Genomic DNA, 6,111 nt, shown 5'->3' on the forward strand with positions numbered 1-6,111 from the left:
CCCGGGGGACTATAATGACCTTGGGCGGGGGCGGGACCTGGGCGGTGGGCAGGCGGGGCTCTGCTCGGGGTGAAACCTGGCAGCTGTTTCTCAGGAGAGCTGTGGACGGGGCGCGCCACCCCTGAGACTTGGTGCCACCTTCAACACTGAGTTTTTGTGAAAACCCATATGCCAATTTATGGCGTTTTAAAATGTGTTTCTAGAGACGAAAATTTGAGCTGAAATACTACGGAGGCCCGCAAACCGCTGAAGGTGCGATGGCATTTTGCTTTATGATTTGTAAATATCGTATAGAATGGGGTATGTGGTCCTCGCTTAAGACTAAAGAGCTTACGGGAAAGAAAAGGTCGTCCAGTTAGGGTAACTTTAAGGTAAAATTAGAAACTTCTCCCCAAGCAACCCCGTCTTCTCCCTTAAGATCTTCCCAAGGTTACCTTTCCTCTTTCTCCTAATTTATTTTATATCCTGGCCCTACTCTTTCTGCTGAGATTTTCACTGGTAAAGGTGTTGACTGACTACTCCTGGGAACATTTACATTTTAAAAGGGGGAAGGAGAGGAAAATTCTCCCAGAACTCTCTCTCTCTCTCTCTCTCTCTCTCTCTCCAGACCTCTTCTCTCTCTCTCTCTTATGTATATTTCTTTATTTTTACTAATTTATTATTATTTTTACTAATGCTTAAGCCTGTTAATGATGTTACTTCTTGAAGAATCAGAAGGGAAGGGATCTGATTTAACTTCTGTTTTAGGAAAGGAACACTTTTGTCCTTGGCTAGGCTCTGTTCCCATGCTTCTTTGATGAAGGCAGGAGTGTTGCTTTTTTAAGGTTCACTGGCCATGCTCCATCCAGCAGCAAACTGGGTTAGCTGCCCCACCTGCATCTGAGGAAATTGAAACATTGAATAGATCATTTCTTTTTTATTCTCTATTAGTAATTTCTCACCGAATGCTAGGTTGGTCTAGACAACCATTCAAAGTAGAGATTTATGACTCTACTCAGATAGCTCAGATCACATTATTGTATTGTTCACTTACTTTAAATTTTTCAGTATTTATTGAGTTCACATAGTGATAGCTTTTTCTCCTCTCAAAAAGTTTTATTAAAGAATGAGGACCTGAAGTAACTCAAGTTGGCTCTGGAAAAACCATTCCATTACTTTCTTCCATATATGCCATGCTAGGCCACTGGGAATAAAGTAATGAAAAGATTAGTAATAAAGTAACTTAAATAGATTTGTTTTTTACTCTCTAAACCTGATTATTATTATAGGGAGAACAAATGTTTCCTCTCAAGGGCCTGACTCAGTTAATAGTTCCTGCCCAGAACACTATACTGAAAAAAATTCTGAAGCTGCATTTGGCCCATAGGGGGAAAAGTAACATGATTATTTAGTATTCACTCAAAATTAATAGTTGATATTTAACATAATTAGTCTTTTTATCATCCTGAAAAGATTTCTCTATTTGGAAAAGCATGAAACTGTAGCATTTATTGATTTTTTTTCTCAGCCTTTGATTCTGTTATGAATTAATTTGATCTAGAGTCCTAGCTATAAACTCTTAAACTAAAATTGTACCTCAATTTTTGATCCAAGAATTGGCAGAATAGTTGGCCAAATGACATTCTCAACGCTGTACCCTGGGGCTTCCCTGGTGGCGCAGTGCAGTGGTTGAGAGTCCGCCTGCCGATGCAGGGGACGTGGGTTCGTGCCCTGGTCCGGGAAGATCCCACATGCCGCGGAGCGCCTGGGCCCGTGAGCCATGGCCACTGGGCCTGAGCATCCGGAGCCTGTGCTCCTCAACGGGAGAGACCACAACAGTGAGAGGCCCGTGTACCGCAAAAAAAAAAAAAAAAAAAAAAGCTGTACCCTGTCTCCCAATAAGATAGAGGGATTTCTTGTAGGAAAAAAATTGATGAGAAAAAGCCATACTTGGTGTTGGAGCCCATGTTGGGTACTTGTTCTCATCTCCTTTGCTGTTATATCATCACTACTTCATTTTCTATATCCATTTATAACAGTAACACAAGCACTTGCTTATAACACAAGTCTGTTGGGATTATGAATGACAATGACAATATCTGATAAAATGTGTAACATTCCATGTTAAAAAAGTCAACACAGCATCTCGAAGGTGGAGGAGTTGGGGAGTGCTGAGGCAGCAGCACGAGTCTCTAGCTGGCTGGCCTCATCTACTCTTAAAATGATGTTGCTGTTTTCTTTTAGATTCCTTTTTAATTGAAAGTGTTGGTCATCCCTTTGCTGAAAATATTAATGTACACATCTTTAAATTCTTAACGCTTTAGTCCTTGTTTGGGTTTGTTACGAGGCTGACATCTGTGGGAACGGAGTTACTAGGAGAGGGGGAGGACCAATTAAAGTTGCTGGCTATGAGTTTGTTTCTAAAACAAAGGTCACGATAGATTTCAAGGCTTTCTAAATTAATATACTTTTTCTCATTTAGTGGTTTGAAATTTTATATCCATAATGAAGAGAGTGAATATTGATTTATATGACTTATGTAATGGAAAAACTGGAATTCATTATCACTAGATGAAATTGCAAATCTTATCACTTGAAAGCTGGAAGAGATTACAGGGAGTTATATTTGACTTTCTCAATTTGTAGATGGCAGAGAAACCAACCAGGAGGGCACAGCAGTGGTCTAGGAAAGTGATGCTGATGAGAGCTGACTTTGGCAATGGGAATGGGTTAGATTCAGGAAATATTTCTGAGGTAGAATATCAGCAGAATTTGGTGACCACGTGGGGTTATGAAGGGGCGGGGGAGGATGGTGAGGGGATAGAAGACTTAAGAGATTTTGACTTTTAGAGGTTGAGCAGTTGGTCATAACTGCAGGCATCTCTGTCAGACCCACTTCCCCTAATTATACTGCTCTCAAGCGTTTTATGTTCTGGCCTTCTTTGCCTGGAGATGCAGTTGTCCACTTGTTAGGTGCCGATAAAACTGACTTGACTCCTCTCTCATTAATTCATTCCACAGATACATAGTGAGCACTTACTATACGTTTAGCACTACTCACCTCTGAGGATGTAAAGGTAAGACATGCCCTTGAGGAACTTAGAGTCTAACAGGAAGAAACAGATATGTAAACACATAGATGTGATAAAGTGTATGTTATGACAGAAGGACCTACAGCAGGGTCTCTCCACTTCAGCACTGTTGACATTTGGGACCAGATAATTCTTTGTTGTAGGGGGCTTTCCTATGCATTGTAAGATCTTTAGCAGCATCCCTGGCCTCTACCAACTACTGGATGCCAGGAGCACCTCCCCAACAGCTGCAGTGACCAAAAGTGTCTCCAGACATTGCCAGGTGTCCCATGGGGGCAAAACTGCTCAGGGCTGAGAACCACAGATCTGCATGTTACCACGAGGACACAGAGGAGGGGGTAAGTAATTCTACCTGGGTAGAGTCAGAGGAGACCCAGTTTGAGCCATATTAAGAGGTAGCCAGGTGATCCTCAGATGGACTTCAAGAACTAGGCCTTCTGTCAGATCAAACGCCTACATGAAATTCCTAATCAAGGATTTTTGATAAGCTTTCAATATTTTTGTTACCGTGGATGACAAACGTGTTCACAGTTTGTTTGTTTGTTTGTTTTGTGGTACGTGGGCCTCTCACTGTTGTGGCCTCTCCCGTTGCAGAGCACAGGCTCCGGACGCGCAGGCTCAGTGGCCATGGCTCACGGGCCCAGGCGCTCCGCGGCATGTGGGATCTTCCCGGACTGGGGCACGAACTGTGTACCCTGCATTGGCAGGCGGACTCTCAACCACTGAGCCACCAGGGAAGCCCCACAGTTTTGTTTTAAATTTATTTATTTAGTCATTGATTTTCAAGCTTTATCGCAGTAAGAATTGTACATATTTAAGGTGTATATATATACTGTGAAATTAAAAACTTTTAAAAACCATTTTTACAACACAATTTACACCAGTGGAACAAAGAATTGAATATCTTTTCTTTCATCAACAAATGTGATTTTGATATTTCCCTTGATGGTACAAGTGGATTTCAAAACCAGTCAAACTTTTTCCTAACGAGTACTTCAAAATAATGATGAAACTTCAGGTACAGAAGCGGCTGTAGGCGCCGGAAGCGCGCCGCACAGGAACCCGGCTCTCTGCCCCGCCCTCCCTGGGCCTCGCCTTCGGCTGCGCAGCCTCCGTGCGCATCCAGACGGGAACTTCCCCCGAAGATTCGCAGGGGCGGTCCCGGAGGCAGAAGTCGATACCTGGCAGCGCACAGCTTCCCGCAGCAAATTCAGTGAGTATCAAATGGCTCGCTGGAGGCCCATGGGCATGCCAGCTGACTCCACTTGGCTGCCTTCTGAAAAGTGTGGGTGGAGGTTACTTTTGGCTGGAGGGTCCCCAGCACCTCCTTTTCCCCAAACCCTCAAGCTACCCTTATGGGCTAAGAAAAAAATCAGTCTATTAGACCGCACCTGTAACCTATTCATGGTAGATGAAGCAGGAGGAGCTCCGTTCTCACGTTAGAGGGCATCAAAATCACCTGCAGGGCTTATTAAACCATATTGCTGGGTTCCTTCTACCCGCTTCCTCCCAGGTTCTGGTTGAGCAAGTCTGGCATGGGGTCTGATAATTGGTATTTCTAACTAGTTCCTAGGTTATTCTGTTGCTCTGGAACCACAAGTCGAGAATCACTTTCATAGAAGTTAAACAAAGTGTTTTCTAAATACTCCAGCCCCTTCTCACTCCCTCTTAGCCTGGTTTATTTTCCTTGAGAGCAGTTATCATTACTTGATATTATATATATTTATCTGCTTTTTGTTTGTCCTTAGTAAGGTCCAGGAGAACAGAAACTTTGTTTTGCTCTTATAGTTCCATATTTTAGAACAGTGCCTGGCACATAGTGGGAACTAAAAGATATTTGTTGCTTGAAAGAACACGTGTTTTGGAAGGCGTCAGACAAAGCTGAAGCCATGAGAGTGAAAAAGCTTGCTCAGGAAGAGGGGAAAGAGTAAAAAGGAGAAAGGCCAAGGACAGACCTTGGTGTGCATGGACATTTAATGGAATAAGAGAAATAGGAAATAAGAGCAGAAAGCTAGGTGCCAAGCTCAGTGCAGCAGCATCCGAGACACCCACAGAGGAGAGATTTTCAGAAAGGGAGGGGACACCAAGCGTAAACAGCAGAAATCATCTAAGATGAAAAGACTGAAAAGTCTTTAAGATTTGTCAGTTAGAAGATTTGTCATTGATGATTTTGGTAAGACTGACTTAAGACGTTCAGGGTAGTAGGCTGATTGCTTTGGATTGAGTAGGGAATGGTGGATGAAAAAGTGGGAAAGAATGAGTGTGGACAGTTTATTCAAGGATTTGGCCAGGAAGGAATGGCTGAAAGTATTTCTCTGTCTCTCTCCCTTTCTCTTTCTGTGTGTCTCTGGGAGTCGGAGCAAAGTCACTTTCTAGTGGTGAGGCAGGAGTGTGTAAAAGTTTAATAGGGGACTTCCCTGGTGGCACAGTGGTTAAGAATCCGCCTGCCAATGCAGGAGACACGGGTACGAGCCCTGGTCCAGGAAGATCCCACAGGCTGCAGAGCAACTAAGCCCGTGCGCCACAGCTACTGAGCCTGCATGCCTAGAGCCTGTGCTCTGCAACAAGAGAAGCCACCGCAATGAGAAGCCCGCGCACTGCAATGAAGAGTAGCCCCCACTGGCCACAACTAGAGAAAAGCCGGCGTGCAGCAACGAAAACCCAACGCAGCCAAAAATAAATAAATTAAAAAAAAAAGTTTAATAGGGATGGCAAAGGCTTAGAGTAATTGCTGTGGGAAATAGAATTGAACGGTGACATCACATGGCCCCAAATTGGGCATAATGTTAAAAAACTGTGGGAGGTAGGAATGCTGTATAAGTTCTATCAGGAGCTTCTAACTCACCTACTCCTTTGCTGTGTTTTCAAAAGATTCTCTCATACTTGTCATGAGGCATATATTAAAGCTTCAGAGGCTTAAAACACACAACACAGAAACTCGTTACTGGCTGTTCTCTGAGGCAGGAATGCTGGTAGGAGCAGCTGCAATGGAAATATACTCCCAGATACAAGCAGGGATGGGAGGAGACCAGATGGAGAC

This window comes from Grampus griseus, assembly GCF_964374135.1.
Source record: "Grampus griseus genome assembly, chromosome: 1".
Taxonomy (NCBI): domain Eukaryota; kingdom Metazoa; phylum Chordata; class Mammalia; order Artiodactyla; family Delphinidae; genus Grampus; species Grampus griseus.